The 23,364-nt window shown below is 30.8% G+C and overlaps 1 long non-coding RNA gene across 1 annotated transcript; it reads left to right on the forward strand.

Annotated features, from left to right (window-relative positions):
* Positions 1-20,868: 20,868 nt before the first annotated feature.
* Positions 20,869-21,692, forward strand: LOC126842311 (uncharacterized). The gene is made up of 2 exons (XR_007686316.1): positions 20,869-21,331; positions 21,442-21,692. It is a non-coding gene; the product is annotated as an uncharacterized LOC126842311 (long non-coding RNA).
* Positions 21,693-23,364: the final 1,672 nt, after the last annotated feature.

Genomic DNA, 23,364 nt, shown 5'->3' on the forward strand with positions numbered 1-23,364 from the left:
CAGTAACCATTATCAAATAATAGTATAATAATAAATAATAATAAATTAATTTGGTAAAGCATTTAAGAAATAATCTGTTGTCTGGTGGTTTTGAAATCAACAGTAACATTGTGTCATTCAGAGACATTAATTATTTGCCAGAATTCTTTTTTATTAGTGTAAGTGCACATGCAGTTTAGTACTAATCATATTTTTACTAATAATTTGATTATATGTAAACAACTTAATTCAAATATAATGGTGGACTGCTCACCAAGTGAGTCGCCAATTCGACACAGCTTACTACTCAGTACATTGTATATAGTTTTTTTTATTATAAAATACATATTTATAAGTTTTACGGGTAAAAAGTTAACTAAAATAAACGAAAATACAATCGAAAAAATACGAATGTTAAAATTACAATGAGTTTATTAATAATAGAATAAATCAAATTTATATGAGTACAAATGGTATTGAATTATTCCCAATGTGTCCTTCAGTACCGTTAGGCTCATTTTAAAGTGTTCGTATACATATTGTCTTATTTTCTATATTGCCCTAATAGTAACATTATATTTTAAGATACTATTTTTTTTTATTATTTTAACTGTGTATTATTGATCTGAAAGTCAATTTTCTGTATTCTCAATAACGATAAAATATGACTCCCAGACAGCAAACATTTTATAATATTTTCAAAATACAGAAGTAGGTATTAAATATTAAAGTGTGTTTTAATTTTAATTTTAGATGTCTATCTCATTTTTAAGTCAGAATCCATAGTTATAAATGTTTTACACCGAACGTACCAACACTTTTTAATAATGCAGTTACAAATGTATCTTTTTCAAATTATCGCCCTGCGTGTATCCATTAGGTATTTAGGTACAGCTGTAAGGTAGTTCTACGAAGATCGGGTATTATGGATTTCTATACAACGCTTTTTCTTTTGTGATTTATTTACAGACAGCGGAATGTGGGTCTTAGAATGGAATGTACCTAAGGGATCTACGTCAGAGAAAAGACATTCAACACAGAATACCTACGTTCTGCAACAAAAAAATTGAAAAAATACGGCCAGCTATATTTGCTATATTGTCATAAAAGTGATAATAAAATAGTTATTCGAAATTAATGTATAAATAAGAACATATTAAAAAAAAATATTTCGTATTACATTTTTTAATAAATTCGAACATTTTTTTTCTAAAAATTACTAAGCTTATTTAGTATAGTATTGACTATATTGGGGTAGGTTAAAATAAATATGTCATTTACGATAATAATATAACTATACAACATATTATCCACTTCGGTGGCATATTAACAGTCCATACTTTTTATAAGACCTCACTGGGAAGTTGAAGTCAATACAGTCAAAATAATATAAAATATATACTTTTTACTGTAAAACTGTAACATTGTATAATAACGTTTTGTATTTTATAATCAATCATTGTACTGTGATATTTATGTTTAATAGTATTGTGTTAAATCATATTATTATTGTGTTTTTTATTTCTACATAAATACTAAACTTACACTAAGATATACAATCGTATATCCTAATACCAACTAAAGAATGTGTTGTATTGATTGTTTTTAAAGTAACAATGCTTTGAGTATTAACTGAAATAAATTGTTTTTGGCACTGTAAAACGTTCCACATATTTTAATCATTATACAATTTTTTAGCAAACTACGGTATTTTTTTCCAGTTAATTTAAACCGAATATATTATATTATTATTGTTTTTTGTTTCCTTGTGTTAATCATAAGCAATATTTATATGTTTAAAAAAATTCATATTTTTAAAATAGTGATTTTTCTTCTTTTAACAAAAAAAAAAATGTAGATCAATATTCAAACTCCTTAATCAGTTTTGGATACAATGTCTATAAAAGATCAAGTAATTTGGAACAAAATAGCACATAAATAGGTTATTGTGATTTTGGGAGACTATTGAAGAATATTGAGAATATTGAAGAATCAGAAACCACCGCTACTGAAGCATTAGTGTTACAATATATTGTTTATATTTATACATCATTTCTATTATTCCAATGTTGTTTTATTATTACCAAATTTTCTATTTGAATGTTAGTGAATTCATTCTACTATGCTTGAATACATAATTTGTAGTATTCGTATGTTTTAATTACCAAAGTTTCTATTTTTGTATTAGTTGTGTCAATCTGTATATTTATAATTTTAGCCGTTCGGCTTTAAGTAGACAGTGACTTTTTTTTATTAAATCATGATAGGTATCAGTAAAGTAATTGTTTTTACCTTTTATATAGGTTCCAATGAAGTGATTTCCAACAAAATTTTAAATAATGTATTTTAATAATTTTGTTATCTAGCTAGTGGGCACTATCTTTCGAACGATTTGAGGCACGTTTATCATAAAATCTTATATCAAAGCCTGAGATTGTTTGAAGCCGAAATTCGCAAAATAAAAGGACCACCCTAACCCACATATTATTATACTCTTGCCATAATGTCTCGTTTTATTATCTTTTCTTTGCACTCATGTTGAATTCTTCATATAACCTCGTTATGATAATTCAAGGAAAAATTATTTAGTGCGATGTTTGTTGGATATTGTAAAAGATCATGCACTCTCAAGTCTCAATAAAGGCAGAATTTTAACTGGGAAAATGTTTATTTTAGTTTTTTTTTTGACAATAAAAATCCTGCCGATGCTGTATAATTTTTAGAGGAATAAAACGAAATAAAACACTCGCTCGACGAGTGCCGTCTCGTGTTATACTAATTATAAAGATGTATTTCAGATAATATAATTTATTTTTTATTGGTTCGTTATCTGGCTATTAATTATTCGATTTTTTATAAATTAATCGTTTTAGTAATTCATATTTTTATTACATTAAATGCAAAATATATTATTTTTAATATGTTCAATTTGTTTTTTTAATCTAATAAACTCATTTTAACATTTTAAATAAACTGTTGACTGCTATATTAGACTGCGTTTGATTAAGACGTATAAGTATTTGAAATCTAAGGATTATAAAAATACATTAAAAAAACTGGTAAAGTAGTAATGCAACTGCTTTTGAATAAAATGCAGTTGTTTATTAAATTTTGCTAAAAATTGATAATAACATAAGGTTTTGCACGGGCTTAGGTAAAAATGAATTTCATATTCGGGTCCCTGGCCGTCGAAAACATAACATTTAAACAACCTCGACCGGTGAGATGTTAATGCATACCTACAGCAACTGTAGTGGATAGGTATTTCGTGTATGGACTATGTTGTGGGTACTCAATACTGGAATATTGTTCGTTTTGGCGTTGGTTTCGACCCTCTGTTTTGAACAATACACCAGATGCCTGACCCGACGAGACCTATAGTGTAACGACATATTTGTTAAATATGTATGCTGTACAATATTCTACTACCTACCAGTATAAAAAAAAAAAAAAAAAGAGTATTTTTTCTACACGCGGATTGTAAAATGTTCCGTGCCCATTCTCCCCCAAGATCAACACACAATGCCGTGCGAAATGCCTGCCATTGATTTGTCCCTTTTGTCAGCGGGGAACAGCTGCCCGGCCGGTGTTTATAACAATACGGTTTTAGCATCTGCTGTCGGGGGTACTGTGTGTATGCAATGGGACGTGTCAACCGTGGTGGGGACAGCCACAACGCTCGAGCCGGCCGCCTGCAGCTGCCGTATGACCAACGCCAGTGTCCTTGGTCTCCCGCACCGGTCGGCGTTCAGTTCATTTTACTTGTTTCCTCTCGGCTGTACGCGCGACGGTCCAACGTAGTTCGGCATCGACTGTTAACGTTACATTACATAATAATAATATTGTATTTTTTTTTTTACCACGGGTTTAAAAATTATTGTTTCAGTTTTCGTTTTACCATTTCAACGCTATAATCGTTCATGCAGCAATGCCGTGTTTTGCCGTCTACACGTCCCACGTCCCAAGGTGAGTACGAACTAAAATCCATTTTATACACACACGCACAAATCACGGGCTATGCTGAAATATCCTAGTGGCGCTAACGTTTTTCTAACTTTATTATTTCCAATGTAATATTATCGCCAGGTCAGATTAGTAGGATACTATGACTTGTAGTGGTTTCATGTTAAGACAAATGGATAGAAAACATAATATTTTAGTTCATCCATTTTGTCAGCACCGTAGCGTGCGATGTCGTTGTAAATAAGTAGTAGAACAAACAAGTAATTTCTACTCAAGTGTTAAACTTTTAAAATATATTTTATTGACACACAAGTTAAAGTAATTATTGAATAGACTGGCGCGGAGGTGCCGACACTCTTGACTGACCAAATCTACCACCGACAAAAGCTGCTATCGCGAACGCTTTTATGTGGCAAACGACTTTTGTGCGTCACTTGGTAGGCGTGCAACTTGATTAATATTGATGAGAGACGTTTACCAATACTGAAAAATTATTGTTATAATTGTTAACAATATTTATTGTGGCGCCTATAATCTTATTAAATAGCGCTAAATTAAAGATAACACAATGGTTAAATAGCTTTGGCTACAAATCTTTAACAAGTATATTACTGACTGATACCAGTGGGTACAATGTGCCTACATATTCATTTATAACAATTTGAACTTTAATATAAATTAATACCAGAGTATACAGCACCTCTCTTCCAAAAAAAGGGTTATCCTTATCTTAAGCTGAAATCTTTTAAAAAATTTTAATTGAATTACAATTAGGGATGTTATATCGAAACATTTTTTTCATTAATTTTACTTGGTATCGAATCGAAAGCTAATAACGATGCCTACAAAGTATCGAAACAAATTATCGATATTTACTGATATTGATAAAAAAAAAAAAAACAGTACAGTGGGGTAAAAAATTTGCTTTGAATTCCGCACCGTGTGTTTAACTTTATTTCTTCCACTGTGCTGGCTAGATCCTGACTGGTGCTTGGATTGTGATTATTATATGCCAGGTCCAAATATATCAAAAATCTATTGTAATTTTCATGAAGGAATAGTCCTTTACAAATCGGCTCGAACGCCCCAGAGTATACGTTCAGAGTGTAAACGCAAAACCGCGGTGATCCATCGAAAACGATTATTTTTTATACCGACAAAAAGTTTATAGTTTATAATATTTCAAATACTGCCAAAGTCAATTCCGTCATACAACTGAGCTCTGGCTTTTTTGACTCGACTACCGTAAGCAACTACATGTATTGAAGAACATAAGAACATAGTAAAAAAACATATTATGAGTAATAATAATACACAAAAAAATACTTTTCGCTTATAAAATGCGTTAGTAAATAAAAAATCTTGAAGTGTTGCGTGTAAAAACACAATTTTTCAAGTATTTTTCGGGTCGATGTAAACAACATTTGATCAATAGCACTTTTCTAAACCAAAACTCATCCACAAAAACAATTTTACAAATTTGCCTTTTTGTAAAGAATTGTAATCACGCTAGTGATGAGCGATTCTATATATGTTCGGAGTAATTCATGTTTATCCATTTTTCTCATCGGCTCTGACAACGCTCTTGACATGTAATCAAACATCTGTGTGCTGTTTTCGATTTGTTTCAAAAGGGTGTTGAATAGTACACAGGATTTCCGATAGTGACCAGAGGGAACCACAAAAGGTTCATTAACCTCACCTGCGGCAAGTTTAGTGTTGTGGCGTTTTTCTTTTTTATATTTACTTTTATATGCTTGACGTACCGCACGTTTACATTTAGCCAAAATCATCTAATATTGCGGTCATTTACTTTTAAGTTTAAAAATTTTAGTTTCTCGTTAGAGATTTCTAATTACAATTATTGGTTTGCATACAATGCTATATTGTAATAACATTTCAATATTTATTTATGTGTTGGCTTCATAAAGATTTTGTGTCTTATGGGTGTTCTAAGTTATTTTAGAATTTGTCAGTACAAAGAGACATTAGAGTCTAATAATCGATTTAGGAGTTTGGCTTTGTGTACGTTGACTATGTAAAGTTCATCAGCGTACACAATATTTATATTATATGCAAATCGTATTTTGCGGAACGCGATGGATATTAGAATTAAAACTACGGTGTTTTTTTATACACAAAAAATAGTGGTGTTTTGTGATGTAAATTTTAAAAACATAATATTTTTACATTATGTTGAATGCCCCCCGACTTTTAAAATAATACAAACAATAATAATTGTAAATATAACTAATTAGTAGGTGTTGGGATTTTATTATAAAAACAAAATGTAGAAATTGAATGCTATGGTTTAAGATATGCGGTGAATACAGTTAAAGAACATACTTTGGTATCATCGGAAACATTGTGAGTACACATGGGTGCATATTTTGTGGGACTTTTAAACTATGGTGTGCCTAAGCAAAAATGTAAATTATATTTGTTTTTAAATATTCATACCGAGTTTTAGTAACAGGTTTGAAAACGTTATAGAGATATTTATACATGTACATAATGATTAGTGCGACTTGAAATCGCAAGTGTGAGAGAGGGTTAAAAAGTTATACTTGTCCTTCTATTTTACGACACAAATACCATCACTTTGTTAACATATTTTTTCACCTTTTTATAGTGACGTTTTTAGGAATATTTTTTCAATTGGGACTGTAAATCCATGTTACGTATGTTTTCATTTTCGACATTTTTCTACATAATTGCGCACTGTTATGAATGTTATCCATATATAAAGAACTCTTTTTATATATAGTAAACCATCCATACATTTGTCTACTACAAACTCTGTATGACAAATCAAATGACATAAGTCCTTGCCGGAGTCTCTATGTACACTAATTTGTTAGAAGTAATATAATACTTAGACACATGGACTAAGGTTTTTTTTTCGATCCAAAAAATATGTTTAATTTGTATTTACTAATTATAACTTCTTTGAATAAAGAACATGAAAAAAATATATATTTTATCAAAATCTAGTTGATGTTTTAAATTAAGTAAACAAAATAGACATTTTTAGTAGAATTTGCAAATTAAGCTGTTCAAAAATAAAAATAAAAAAGTAATCATTTGTATTATACGCTATTAATTACATATCAGTTGTCAAAAAATATTAATTTAAATTTAAATTGGTAAATAAAAAAAAAATAGACATTTTAACTATGTTGAAATTAAAGTTGTTATACTTCATTGATTTTTATAACATTTTATTTTGTGAACTCAAAATAGTTGATTCGGTATATTACAGTTATTCATACTGCCAGTTAATTCTTACTAGAGTACCTTACCTTACTGCGGTAACGTCATAAATAATAACCTCCAAGTGTATTAACATTTGAAATGTGCTCAAAAAAAAAAAAAAGAATTAGCATCAGTTTAAAAAAATAAAAAGCGGGTAGTATTCGGGTAATATGGACTATAACATCATCTCAAGAATACACGCTTTATAAAATATGTTGACTAGCCATTTTGCTACGACTATAATATAGCGAGCATTATTCTGGTAATAAAGACATATTGTCGTATCAAGAATACGCGATTAAAAAAATTGCCCGTGTCTCGAGCCAGTGTTGTCAATAACAAAGAGTGAATATAACTTGAGTTTTTACTCTTATATTAAAGGTATTACTTACATAATAACATGAATACAAATTCTGGCCATGTATGAACTTAAATTTGAAAAAAAAACATGAATTGTTTAATATAATGTTATATTAATTAATGACAGTAAAATTTTAATTTTGTCATAACCAATAGTTTATACAGCATTATCGAATTGCTACAAAATTACGACATAGTAAAAATCTGTTATAAAACATTATATATAAATATATATATAACATGCAAAACAATTTCAAGTATAATACTATAATGATTACGTATTGAAAATAAAGTTTTTAGATTATTGGCAGCTTGAAAAATAATTTAGAATACATAGGTTTCTTTTTTAAAGCATCAACTATTATAGGATATATTTTTTCTCACTACAAAAATAACCATAACTACAAAATAGTTAAACATTGTATATCTAGATATATCTATATAATTGAAATCTATATTAACATGTATTAAAATTAATATTTAATTTATCTAAAAGCCGTAGTCCAATAGTGTTGACGTTTGTATTATGATAAAATCAAAGTTTTAATAAGGTTTCATTAACAAAATTAATGGGATTTTTTGTTAAGCGGTAAAGTATAAAATTTGTAAGAGGAGGAGTGGCCGAGTGGATAAGGTCGCAGTGTGTTAGCGCTCACTGTACCCAGTTCGACTCGGCTACTGGCGCTCTGTTTGCCGAGCAGTGTTGGGCCTTAAAGGCCCGTTAGGCTTAATGAAATACTTCTTGTTCATTATCAAAATAATGACTACATGGCTCTACCTTTCTTATTATATTGCCAATTTCCATTAATTAACCATAAAATATTATAAATGGTTTTCCTATGACACCTAGTTAAAAATAAAATTTTAATAAGAATTGGTATAATCTTAAAAAAACAAAAAAAATAGAGTGAAATTGTCTTCAGTTACTCGTTTTGAACTATAGTCAAAATAGTTTATAATTTATGTAGACATTAAATAGTTTGTAGTGGGCGATGTCGTAATATGTCCAAAGTAAATACTCAAATATTATATTTATTTAACACAGAATATTACATATACTGTCGTGAAGATGCTGATACACTGATTGATAAAATCCAACTCGTCGGGAGCAGCGATCGAGAATCCTTTGATGTGGCTAGGTGGAGTTTCCTTGGCGTCATTCGGTAGGCGTTAATTGTTATTAACTGTTATTACTAAACGAGGGCGTTTTCCAAGTACTGATAATTATTGTTATTGCGCGAGATTGGCGCCTATAATATTTATATTATTACAATGTAATAGTATAGAATTTAATGGACTGAATTCTTAAAAGGCCTTCTCTCTGGGAATAATCATAAATGACAACAGAGGACCGTAAAATGGAGTATGGTATCAAAGTATTTTTGCTGTTCCGTAGCGAATATTACATAGTGACTAACCTATTCATAAGTCATGTAGTATAAATTGAGTCAATTTGGAGCCATCATCACTAACTAAGGTGACATCACAAAGTGTCGATAATTATCAATTCTTCCTTTCTAAGTTTATGCTTATTTGCAGTAGATAATGAGACTGTTCTGAGAGCCAGAAAACTTTTATAGCCCAAGGGAATGTTCATTTAAACTATTAACAATCTATAAATATAGTTACAAACATAACATTTTCGTTACTTTCTCTAAATTGTCCGCTGAACATTGTAGATAATACAGTGCTTACTGATTCTTGTATTTCTTAAAATGTGGAACCTTTGTCACCTATCAATGTTACATCACATAATGTTGATTATTATCAATTCTTCCTCTCTAAGTTTATGCTTAATTGCAGTAGATAATGAGACTGTTCTGAGAGCCAGAAAACTTTTTTTTGTATTTGAATGCTCTGGAGCGCATGTTACATAGTGACTTACTTATGCGTAAGTTGCACAATATAAACTGAGTAAATTTGGAGCCATCATCAGTAACCAAGGTGACATCACAAAGTGTCGATAATTATAAATTCATCCTCTCTAAGTTTATGCTTAATTGCAGTAGATAATGAGACTGTTCTGAGAGCCAGAAAACTTTTATTTTTGTTTAAATAGCCCAAGGGAATGTTCATTTAAACTATTAACAATCTATAAATATAGTTACAAACATAACATTTTCGTTACTTTCTCTGAATTGTCCGCTGAACATTGTAGATAATACAGTGCTTATTGATTCTTGTATTTCTTAAAATGTGGAACCTTTGTCACCTATCAATGTTACATCACATAATGTTGATTATTATCAATTCTTCCTCTCTAAGTTTATGCTTAATTGCAGTAGATAATGAGACTGTTCTGAGAGCCAGAAAACTTTTTTTTGTATTTGAATGCTCTGGAGCGCATGTTACATAGTGACTTACTTATGCGTAAGTTGCACAATATAAATTGAGTAAATTTGGAGCCATCATCGGTAACCAAGGTGACATCACAAAGTGTCGATAATTATAAATTCATCCTCTCTAAGTTTATGCTTAATTGCAGTAGATAATGAGACTGTTCTGAGAGCCAGAAAACTTTTATTTTTGTTTAAATAGCCCAAGGGAATGTTCATTTAAACTATTAACAATCTATAAATATAGTTACAAACATAACATTTTCGTTACTTTCTCTGAATTGTCCGCTGAACATTGTAGATAATACAGTGCTTATTGATTCTTGTATTTCTTAAAATGTGGAACCTTTGTCACCTATCAATGTTACATCACATAATGTTGATTATTATCAATTCTTCCTCTCTAAGTTTATGCCTAATTGCAGTAGATAATGAGACTGTTCTGAGAGCCAGAAAACTTCTATTTTTATTTGAATGCTCTGGAGCGCATGTTACATAGTGACTTACTCATGCGTAAGTTGCACAATATAAATTGAGTAAATTTGGAGCCATCATCGGTAACCAAGGTGACATCACAAAGTGTCGATAATTATAAATTCATCCTCTCTAAGTTTATGCTTAATTGCAGTAGATAATAAGACTGTTCTGAGAGCCAGAAAACTTCTATTTTTATTTGAATGCTCTGGAGCGCATGTTACATAGTGACTTACTTATGCGTAAGTTGCACAATATAAATTGAGTAAATTTGGAGCCATCATCGGTAACCAAGGTGACATCACAAAGTGTCGATAATTATAAATTCATCCTCTCTAAGTTTATGCTTAATTGCAGTAGATAATGAGACTGTTCTGAGAGCCAGAAAACTTTTATTTTTATTTAAATAGCCCAAGGGAATGTTCATTTAAACTATTAACAATCTATAAGTATAGTTACAAACATAACATTTTCGTTACTTTCTCTGAATTGTCCGCTGAACATTGTAGATAATACAGTGCTTATTGATTCTTGTATTTCTTAAAATGTGGAACCTTTGTCACCTATCAATGTTACATCACATAATGTTGATTATTATCAATTCTTCCACTCTAAGTTTATGCCTAATTGCAGTAGATAATGAGACTGTTCTGAGAGCCAGAAAACTTCTATTTTTATTTGAATGCTCTGGTGCGCATGTTACATAGTGACTTACTTATGCGTAAGTTGCACAATATAAATTGAGTAAATTTGGAGCCATCATCGGTAACCAAGGTGACATCACAAAGTGTCGATAATTATAAATTCATCCTCTCTAAGTTTATGCTTAATTGCAGTAGATAATGAGACTGTTCTGAGAGCCAGAAAACTTTTATTTTTGTTTAAATAGCCCAAGGGAATGTTCATTTAAACTATTAACAATCTATAAATATAGTTACAAACATAACATTTTCGTTACTTTCTCTGAATTGTCCGCTGAACATTGTAGACAATACAGTGCTTATTGATTCTTGTATTTCTTAAAATGTGGAACCTTTGTCACCTATCAATGTTACATCACATAATGTTGATTATTATCAATTCTTCCACTCTAAGTTTATGCCTAATTGCAGTAGATAATGAGACTGTTCTGAGAGCCAGAAAACTTTTTTTTGTATTTGAATGCTCTGGAGCGCATGTTACATAGTGACTTACTTATGCGTAAGTTGCACAATATAAATTGAGTAAATTTGGAGCCATCATCGGTAACCAAGGTGACATCACAAAGTGTTGATAATTATTAATTCTTCCTCTCTAAGTTTATGCTTAATTGCAGTAGATAATAAGACTGTTCTGAGAGCCAGAAAACTTCTATTTTTATTTGAATGCTTTGGAGCGCATGTTACATAGTGACTTACTTATGCGTAAGTTGCACAATATAAATTGAGTAAATTTGGAGCCATCATCAGTAACCAAGGTGACATCACAAAGTGTCGATAATTATAAATTCATCCTCTCTAAGTTTATGCTTAATTGCAGTAGATAATGAGACTGTTCTGAGAGCCAGAAAACTTTTATTTTTGTTTAAATAGCCCAAGGGAATGTTCATTTAAACTATTAACAATCTATAAATATAGTTACAAACATAACATTTTCGTTACTTTCTCTGAATTGTCCGCTGAACATTGTAGATAATACAGTGCTTATTGATTCTTGTATTTCTTAAAATGTGGAACCTTTGTCACCTATCAATGTTACATCACATAATGTTGATTATTATCAATTCTTCCACTCTAAGTTTATGCCTAATTGCAGTAGATAATGAGACTGTTCTGAGAGCCAGAAAACTTCTATTTTTATTTGAATGCTCTGGTGCGCATGTTACATAGTGACTTACTTATGCGTAAGTTGCACAATATAAATTGAGTAAATTTGGAGCCATCATCAGTAACCAAGGTAACATCACAAAGTGTCGATAATTATCAATTCTTCCTCTTTAAGTTTATGCTTAATTGCAGTAGATAATGAGACTGTTCTGAGAGCCACAAAACTTTAATTTTTTTTTAAATCGCCCAAGGGAATGTTTATTTAAACTATTAACACTCTATAAATATAGTTACAAACATACCATTTTCGTTACTTTCTTTAAATGCCACTGTAAACATTGTAGATAATACAGTGCTTACTGATATTTGTATTTCTTAAAATGTGGAACCTTTGTCACCTATCAATGTTACATCACGTAATGTTGATTATTATCAATTCTTCTTTTTCATAAGTTACACTCAATTGCATTAGGTAATGAAATTTTTCTGAGAGCCAGATATTTCTCATATACTTTTTGTTTGCTGTTGTGTGGTGCATGCTACATCAAGATAAGCTGTTGTGTAAGTTACACAATCTAAATTGAGTCAATTTGGAGCCATCGAAAATGCTATTAATCATAATGTGGTTAAGAGTTGGACTAGCAGTCCTTAGTTAAAAACTAGGGGTTTTGTGATTTTTTTTTATTTAGATAGTCAAACATTACTGTTTTACATTCAAAAATATTTCTTATATAATGTTTGACTTGTCTTTGTTACACTAAGTTTTTATGAAATTCCCAAAAGTACTTGGTTATACTTTTAAAAGCAATAACATAACAACATTTTAATCTGGTAAAATCTTCATATGCTGCAATTTGGACCCATCATCACATAATAATGTAACATCGCTAAGTGTCGATAATTTTGAATTCATCAGTTTCAAATAATATTATGCATAATAGCAGAAGTTAACAAGACTGTTGCGAGAGCAAAAAAAATGCTCGTCTGCTTATTGTTTGCTGCTCCGTAGCGCATGTTACATAGTGACTTACCTATGCGTAAGTTATGTAAAATAAATTGAGTCACTTTGGAGCCATCATCACTTATTTAGGTTATATTGCATAGCGTTGATAATTGTCAATTCTTCTTCTATAAGTTTATACTTATTTTTTATAGCACTACGGTTCTCGATCTTTAGTCATTTTGATGTTTTCTAATATCTCTTTTATATGTTCTAAGTATTGGCGCTCTTGTTCATATTGAAATTGGTCCTCATACATACTATTAGCGAAGGCGCCAATACCTGCTGCGCTCAAGTATTTCAGAGTGCTCCAAATATATTTTACCATTTGAGAACGTCTAAAATATTTATGAGTGTGAATTTCTGTCTTAATTGATGCAACCAGCTTTTGTCGTTTGAGACACAGTCTGCTTGTTCAGCTAATTTTTCAAGGTACTCTGACCTTATTTTGTTTATTATTCTTTTATAGTTGTACAACAGTACTTTCTTATATCAAGGGTATTTTTGTCTTGGAAAAGCGTTCAGTGGCCAATTTGTGATTAATAAATTTAGCCCTCAATTGGGACTGACAAATACCGTGTAATTATGGTTTGCCTTTTAATTTACCTAATATATGTTGTGAAAATGCTAATTGTACTGCTCCGGAAACGAGTATAAGTTCTTTTAAAGAAAGATTTCTAAATTTAAAATCAAATATGAATTATGAAATATTTTGACTAGGTCATTGTTACTGGATACATTTTGTTGCTCCTTTACCGCAAACGCCTAGAATAGAATATACGTCTAGAAATACTTAACGATGAAATTCGAACACCTGATATAAATTTTAGAAAATGTATCACTCCAGAAAATAAATTATTGGTGACTATGAGGTAAGCAAATAATAAATTCTAAATAGTTTATATTTTGTTTATACTTAATATGTAGATAATTTTATAAGCAATGCTATTTTAAATGATAATTTATTTTATGAAATAATGTTCTCTCCTTGATTATCACCTCTTTGTTCTATGTTTTGTACTGCTGTATAGAACAAAAACCCTCCCTATTACCTTAATAAAGTTACGGTTTTCTTTTACTAACTTGAGATGCCCATAAATTATTAGAGAGGCAACAAAAACATCACCTGTAATACATTCTTTGTTTATTTTAGCTACAGACGGAGCGTTTTCAGTATTTGCTGAATTGTTATCGTATGTAATAAGAGAGACCGCCCGTGCAACCGGATAGGTTAAAATTGATGCTCTCTTTGCTCCATGCTTGCGTTTGTATTGCGTGCTCCATCAAATCTTAACTCCCACCGAAGCGACATCATCTGATGGCTTCCTTCTATTGGCTGAATATATAAGTAAATCATCAGATTGTTTTCCAGTGTGGAGGCAGATAAGTTCTTACTGTACGACGTGCGATATTTAAAATTTTGTTTTTTTATGAGTGCTCGCCCGTCTATGAGTATTCACGAGCTTTATGTTTGTCCTCAACCGCAAACGTTCCATCATTTTACCTTGAAAATAAAGTGTAAGTATAGATATAAAAAATATCTATTGATTTTATTATTTTTTTCTTGTTATTTACCAAACAGAGTTGTTCATAACTTTGAAAAAATCTTTCTCGAAATCGTTTGCCGCTATCTGTCATAATTTTGTGTTTAATTCTATGTACACGGTTAGGTTGAATGTTGGAATTCTAAGACCCTATGTACATTTAAAATAACATTTTTAAACATTTAGTTTTGTACTCGTTTATATTATAAAATTGTATTATTATACCTTTTCAACCCGAAACCCATTAGCAATCGCCTGTTTCAAATTTAGATAATGTACCACATAATTCTCCTTCTTTTCGAAAGTTGTTACCAACTTTTTGAATTGGGTGGGCATTTAGTCTCTGGCAAAAATGGTAGCTCGTTATGAGCATCGTTTAGACTCAGGTTAAGAGATGTCAACCTCAAACACTAATCCTGTAGAGGAATGCTCATCTTGTCTTTGGAGAGTCAACTTCGGATCTTCTGTCACCGACTGTGTTAATAGTTTAATTTTGTTCATAGAGTATAGTTATACAGTTTATCTTAAACGGCTAAGAATAAGAATGTTAGTACTAAAAAAATTAACTTACCGATAACTGTTAAATTATTTTTTCATTATTATTTTTTTATAATAATAATTTAAATAACAAGAAGTTTAAAAAGTATTTGGTCCTAATTATTATTATTATATAATATAAAATGTAAAGATAGTATTTTCATTTTTTATCAAATCCTAATGTCAGTTGTTGCATTATCTAAAAGATAGTGCTACATAATTTTGTTTGTTAATTATTTTTTAAAACTAAATAATTTGCACTACATACAGAGGTACTCCGCAAGATGTGATAATACTTTATGCGGTAATTATTAATTTTAAATATAAACAAAGAATAAAAACAATAATGAATATCAATTCTTAATAAATATATTTTTACTGCTACAATCGATACATAATTTTCAAAGTTTGTAAAACAAACATCACAAGTTTAATACAATAATAAATTATTTTACAAACTTGTAAGCTTTGTCGTTGTAACCAAAGAGTTTATTATTTGGTTACATGGTAGTTAAGAAATCCGTGGATCTTTAATGCAGTGTTTTCCCTGTTGTCTTCTGCATTCTCCAGCCGTTGACTATCTGATGTGGTTCATCCGCCTTTTCAAGGTAGTTTCCTACCTTGAGGACAAAATATTGCCCAACTCTACGCAGCTCATCTGCCCCTAAGGCCGTTGGCTTTGTAGAGGTGTCTCCTTATCCCGGGAGTCTATCGGTGTTCCTATTAATCGCATTTTACGATAAGGGAACAGCCCGTGGCCTTAGTCTAACCCGAGGGTCACACAGGCTATTACTTTATTAGCTAATAAAGTATACAATATGTTATGAAGGCTTATCTTATGATAACCTTTTTAATAAGTTGTAAAAAATAAAACCAATAATTGGTTAGTGTTTATTAAATACTCAGTAGTATACTGAATTGCTATTTTATTTGTGAATCAAAGAAATGGGGAAGTCTTAAATTTACAAAAAAGATTCATATAAAATTTAAATTTAAATACAATTGTACTATTGTTCTAATAACTCTTAAAACAATTTTCTTTGTAATGTTCTCCCGGAGTTCTATGTGCGATTTGTCTCCCCGAGTAAGCCCAGTGTTGAGAAAAAGCACACCCTGGTCCGCTTAATTGTCTAACGCCCCTCGACCAAAGGGCGTATCGTTTCCTGGCTCGGTACCTAGACCATCAAAAATCACCATTGCTATTGTATGAGACCGTAAATTATTCTGTTCTTACCTCGTTTCTCCCCAGCCATTGGTTGCGGAGCGGTAGTCATAGCTGGTTGCCTTGGAGGCGGCTCTTCCTGTTCTAGTTGATCCCATGGTATACCTTAATAATTGTAAATTAATAGTTAACACAATAATAAAAGTGAGTACAATAAAAGTTCTAAATAGCAGTAGTGCGTAGACTGAGCGCTGGACGACGTCTGACCATTGTGCTTTGCCGATAGACGGTATTTATGTGGTAGATTGGCCCTGGGTGTCGTGGGAACAGCTTACGTGTTTAGGCCACTAGCCGAAAAGACCCTTCTGAAGAAAAGGACGTGCAAAGTCGGATGTTCCTTTTAGTATAAAGGTGGATAGCGAATGTTCTCCGTAGAAGCCGTAGGGCGAGGTGTAACCATGGGCTGAGGTTCTTCAACATTAGGATAGACATGATCCAATGTGTTGAGAGGATGTCCAGCTTCGTCATTGACGGTTGGCTTAGTTACAATCTCAGAACGAAAATTTAATGAGTGGTTACAAAATAAGCGTTTAGTTACATAGGTCTTCTCATAATACATAGTGCAAAATATAATAATTGTACAAATGGTGTATAATAGCATATTGTGTCGATGGGTATTCACCATTACATTGTCGTGTAAATCTTTTTGATTTATCTTGTCAGGTATACTTACCAAAGGTTCAGAAATTTTCTTAATGTCGTTAAGGCGGTTAGTAATTACATGGTCAGATAAAAATGTATTAACATTTTTTTTTCCCTTTATTAATAAATATACAATCTGTTCCAAATAGGTACAATCAGAGTATTGGCTAAAATAATAGCATAAAATGAAAAGAACATGATAAAAGAAGCCACCCATTGATGACACTTTTAAGTGATTATTTTTTTATATTTTTGTCTGATTTATGTCCGTTCATTCTGTTAATAGGTCTCTACACCATTTGCGCTTCAAGCAAATGCAAATTAATGTTAGTTATATTGGTCTTTGGAATAAAATCTATGTACTCTAGATTTTCGTTAATAATGTAAATGTATCTATTGTTAACTATATGGCTGGGTAAAGGTATTAGGTTGTATAAACTTACTTCGATTTGATTTACAATAGGTATATCTATAATAAAAACAATAGTTTGGTTTTTAGAAAATATAGTTATTTCTGAAATCTTTAATAACTCACTAACGTCAGCCGTAGTAAACCCTACTAGTAAGTCAGTTGATTTAGGTAATTGAACTTTAATGTCTTTAAGGGTTTCTAAAAATTCACTAGGCGTTAAAATGATTGACTAAATTTTCCCCAGCTGTGATGTGTGTTAGATCGGATAATAAATTCGTGTCAGAGTCATATTGGTCAGTTAAGGTATTTAATATTATAAAATACTCTGTAAGAGCTATACCTACTTCAAGTGAGTTTAGCTATAGTCTTAGTGTTTGTAATATAATTACTAAAGTCATAGTACGTAATGAGTTTCCATCTATCATTTGTGATTCAAACACCTTGGTTTTCGTAGAACAGGCCTGCATCAAACCTGTCACTGCCAGTCAACGTGGACTGTACTTGAGCAAGGTATCCTAAAGAAATGGCGATCCAGAGTACTCTGTAACTTATTAAGTGGTATAATGAAATACGAGTATAGTTTCACTGGTCTAAAAATGTTTACTAAGCAATTAAGACAAGATATATATAGATAATATAAATATATATAACAACATTTAAGGTAATGTTGTTCAGAGTTCCATATATAGGTTTTTTGTAATAAAGTTCTGACTATTCTATCAAAGATACATTTAGTAAGCACTGTGTCCGAAACAGGACAATGTTCATGGGAAAAATTGGAATGGGACCTACCACAGAATACATTGTGGGTGTCAAATAGTCCTAACATGTGTCCCCCACCTGACGGTACTTGCCCTAGCATTTCTTCGTATAAAGTCCTACGTGGGCGAAGTCCGTTAGTGTAAGTGTATAAATACCATTGTTTTTGTCTTTCGCTGAAAGGTTTTACATAGAAAAGAATAATAATAAATAACATTCAAACAAAACTATGGAATTCTTACTTTAAGGCTCTAATGATACATTTATTGTATAATGTCAAGTAATATAATTAAAAATAACCCTTTTTGTAGATATACTTTTATGCGCTTTTAACTTGGTGATCCTCTACCATGCTACGTGATAACTAGCCAGAGGACTACGCAAGTTCGTTCAGAAGATCAGACTAACCAGGCTGCAATATTTAGAAGCAACCGACCTTAAGGGTCGTATATTTAACCTCACTAAACAGCCGCTACTCTGGTTGACTTCCCTTAGCTAAACACTAATTAATTAACTATTTGACTACTTAAATTTTCCAATTGCTGACGAGAACATCCAAATTCCAAGTGAATATTTCAATTCAAAGGAATTGGATCCCTAGAGCTGCTTTACGCTTCTCAAGAGAATTAAATGAACCAGGCCAGACTCTCGGACTATGTTAAGATAGCTAAATTAATAGATGAATTATTAAATAAAACAATAATAAACAAACACAATGTTTTGTTGTTCTTAGGACTTGGAACATACACTGAGTCAAAACCATAAACAATTACGAAAAGAATCGGTTAACTACGCACACAATGCTTTAACAATTAAATAATTGATAAGTAGCAGACGATTGTAGCTAAACGAATGAGCGGCGACAAGCCCGTCGTATTGTCTTATATAAGGAGTAAATGCGTCATTACCAGGGTGGTGAAGTATGAAATGTTTCCTAGGATAATCATCCAAGCGTACAATTGTATGGTATGAGTCAGCATATGTTATGTGTCCTGTTTATTTTAGTATATCCTTTTATACTTTTATAAAATATTGTATTATTACCACACAGTGTAGGACCTGGAAAACAAGTTTTTTGAAATACACAATGTAAAGAGAAATGTTATACATCGATTCAATAATTATTTCGTTGTCGGAAAGACGAAAATACTTTATTTTGTATGATACACACAAGCGAGAGACCTTATAAATGTAAAATATGCCTAACCATTTTTAAACCTAATTGAAAAGCTCATTTCGGCTAACGCCAATGATATTATATAATATTATTGTTGTTTTTTGTATGAATAAATGTTTCATTCTTGTGTGTCCTATTGACAGTTATTTGTTCTTATAACAGTTTACATGACACAACAATTGTTGTAAAAATTGCTAATTTTAATTTCTAGCTTCAATAATAGTTGAAGAACATAATGTTATGTTCGTATGTTTAATACTGTATTTTTTTTAGGGTCCGTTGAAAAAAGACAGTCCATGTCGTGTTGTCGATATGTTCCGCCGTGTCGTCGCTGCGCGCGTGAACACTTATCCAACGGCCTTTGGGTCAAAATAGCATCGATATTAAAGATTCATTTATAACTAACTGAGTATCAGTGAAAGCATAAAAATAAGTGTTGGTAGATATCTAGTTTACAGAACACCTTTTTTTTTTTTGTTTTTTTATCAGCAGTATATAATTAATACTGGTTACGCCTATTTTGCCCCGCTCGCAAGTGGTTTAGAAGATTTTGAAAAAAAATATGTGGGATGCAAAATACTATTGGACGAGATACATTTTAAAAAAGCCTTTAGCCTTTATGTGTTCTTTACCAATACACAATGTAAAGAGAAATGTTATACATCGATTCAATAATTATTTCGTTGTCGGACGAAAACACTATTTTGTATGATACACACAAGCGAGAGACCTTATCAATGTAAAATATGCCTAACCATTTTTAAACCTAATTGAAAAGCTTATTTCGGCTAATGCCAATGATATTAATGTTTAATTACCACCGCTTTAAGTCATAAAAAACTTCTAGTCGCGTTTACGCAATTACTTATTATAAAAATACATAATGTTAAGTTTTATTTACACAATACATTTTTCTAACAATGAAATGTGTAGGAAACCTTAGCGTTACATAACTTAAATAACGAAATGTTATTAAAAATAACGATTTTTTTTTTTAAATCAATTTTATTTAATGTAAAAATTAAATTCGTATTTAAAGTACTTTTATTTACTGTATCGAGTAATATAGTTTTGTTAATAATATTTTATTTGACTACTTCATTAATAATCTGTTGTTTTCAGTTCAAATTTATTTAATTTATTTGATATTTAAATGTGTGCCAAAATGTATTTGAAATTATTATTTGGACATTTGTGTTAATAAAATTAATATTGTATTTAAATAATGCCTATGTCTTTACGCAATATGTAGCGATATAAATTTAATTTAAGCTATTTATATACAAAATCTGTTTTTTTTTATAATTAAGTATACATAGGATTACTTATATATTTTAGAATTTTCCGTTTTATACTATATCAATTCAATTATTTTTGATTTCCTAAAAAAAGAAGAAGTATTTTTTTGCCAAGGAAGGTAACATTTTTTGTTATGACACTGTGTACAACCTGTGGGAATGCATTTTGTTTGTTAATGTGTTCTGTATATTAATATTGTGTTTATTTTGTCCTACAGCCTAAAATTATATTTGAACCGAAATACTTTTTGAACTACTACTTTTCGGGCGGTCTCATATACACAGCGATGAAAAACTTTGACAGAGCAATTACTTTTTTCGAAATTGTTTTCATGACAACATTTCCTGTAATTTCGCCAATCACGATTGATTCCTATAAGAAATTCATTTTACTTGTCCTCATACACTTCGGATCGGTACCAACATACTGTAACGTTGATCCCACAATCCTCGATGAATTGTATGGACCAACGTGTCAACCGTACTTAGATTTGGTACCACTTTATCAAAGTGGAAATTTAACAGCAGTCCACGCGACAATTGCTAAACACCAAGATATTTATGTAAGGTAAAACATATTTATCATATATTTACATTAACATCTGGTATCCATTTGGACTGTTTTGCTTAATATTTGAATGTTTATTATGGTTCACGATCAATTTTTTTTTTTTGAAGGGATAAAAATTTTGGATTGGTGAAACAACTTGTGAAATCTTTGAACCAGGCCAACTTGCTACGACTGGCCAACTTGTTCTCGACCATGACCCTTTTTTGTATGAATAAATGTTTCATTCTCGTGTGTCCTATTGACAGTTATTTGTTCTTATAACTGTTTACATGACACAACAATTATTGTGAAAATTGCCAATTTTAATTTCAAGCTTCAATAATAGTTGAAGAACATAATGTTATGTTCGTATGTTTAATACTGTATTTTTCTTAGGGTCCGTTGAAAAAAGACAGTCCATGTCGTGTTGTCGATAAGTCCCGTCGTGTCGTCGCTGCGCGCGTAAACACTTATCCAACGGCCTTTAGGTCAAAATAGCATCGATATTAAAGATTCATTTATAACTAACTGAGTATCAGTGAAAGCATAAAAATAAGTGTTGGTAGATATCTAGTTTACAGGACACCTGCTTTCTTTGTTTTTTTATCAGCAGTATATAATTAATACTGGTTACGCTTATTTTGCCCCGCTCGCACGTGGTTTAGAAGATTTTGAAAAAAAATATGTGGGATGCAAAATACTATTGGACGAGATACATATAAAAAAAGCCTTTAGCCTTTATGTGTTCTTTACCACACAGTGTAGGACCTGGAAAACAAGTTTTTTGGAATACACAATGTAAAGAGAAATGTTATACATTGATTTAATATTAAATAAATGAGTATAAGAAAGAAACATACATTTGTTTTACAGGTTTAAAATATTTCAATACACTTATTTATATTATGGTTCAACATTATAATATTATTATTGTATTAACAGTAATATGTTATCAACAGTGTAGTGCACCTGTCGGATGACCGCGTACAAAAAACCGTAAACGACCATCGTTTGTAACGTAAAACTAGCAGTAGGTTTTGTTGAATGAAGTTGAACACTTTCTAGTTAATTGTAATATATTGAATAATAATAAGGAAAGTATAATAGAATAATTAGTTAGTATTACAATAAGTAATCCAATGAGTTGGTGATATAATAAGTATTTAATAAATTTGTAGTTAATATATTAATAAAATCTGAGTAGTACAATGATCGATTGGTAATCTACTTCTGACAGAACGACGCCGTCACTCTACCCGAATATAATAAAATAATGCAATTTAACAATGAAAGTATAATTAAACTATACTGAAGGGGACACCCATTGGTCACGTCTTAGTAACATACATAGATGCAAGGATGACATGTCCTTATAGGGACACATATGCAATACGTGGGTTTACAATAACAGACAAACCGTAAGATTCCAAGAATCATATTACCTAATTTATAGTATTTTTTTTATTATAAGTATTTATTTTAAAATATTAACACACACAAAAAAAAAGAGTATAATCGTTTTATTCTTTAGACATTTTGTTTTTATTCTGTTAAAAATAAAATTTATGTCTTAAAGTCTATAATAAATGACTTATTTTGTTTACAACCTCTAAAAGATATAAAATATCGAACCTGTCTTGTTTTCAAACTCGGCGCATTCCTGTTCCGTGAGCTTGAACGACTGTGGTAGAAAAACTCCATATTTTGTTATCGTCATGCGTACTACTGTGACCGAGCCGTTCCTTTGCTAAAATTCCTTTATTATTTAAGTTGACAATTAGGTTATACGACGTGAACCAATTATCAAAGCTTAATTTTTATAATTCATGAGTTTAGGTAAAATCTCAGATAATCTTAACACAATATCTCCACTCAATTCTAGATTGGAAGTAGTCTTAACAGTTCCCTTCCCCACATAAATTTCGAAATCATGAATAATTGATTAGTAGTTATTTTAATTTAGGAAAGGGAACGATGTTTGATGAGAGGTGAGGCACATTTAATTTTAGGTAATATATAATAAATAATAATACATTTTTTCAGTATAGCCA

Source organism: Adelges cooleyi, unplaced genomic scaffold (assembly GCF_023614345.1).
Source record: "Adelges cooleyi isolate 19-005CV unplaced genomic scaffold, UGA_ACOO_1.1 ACOO_flye_CR_arks_rails_tigmint_CR_PRNA_51, whole genome shotgun sequence".
NCBI lineage: Eukaryota > Metazoa > Arthropoda > Insecta > Hemiptera > Adelgidae > Adelges > Adelges cooleyi.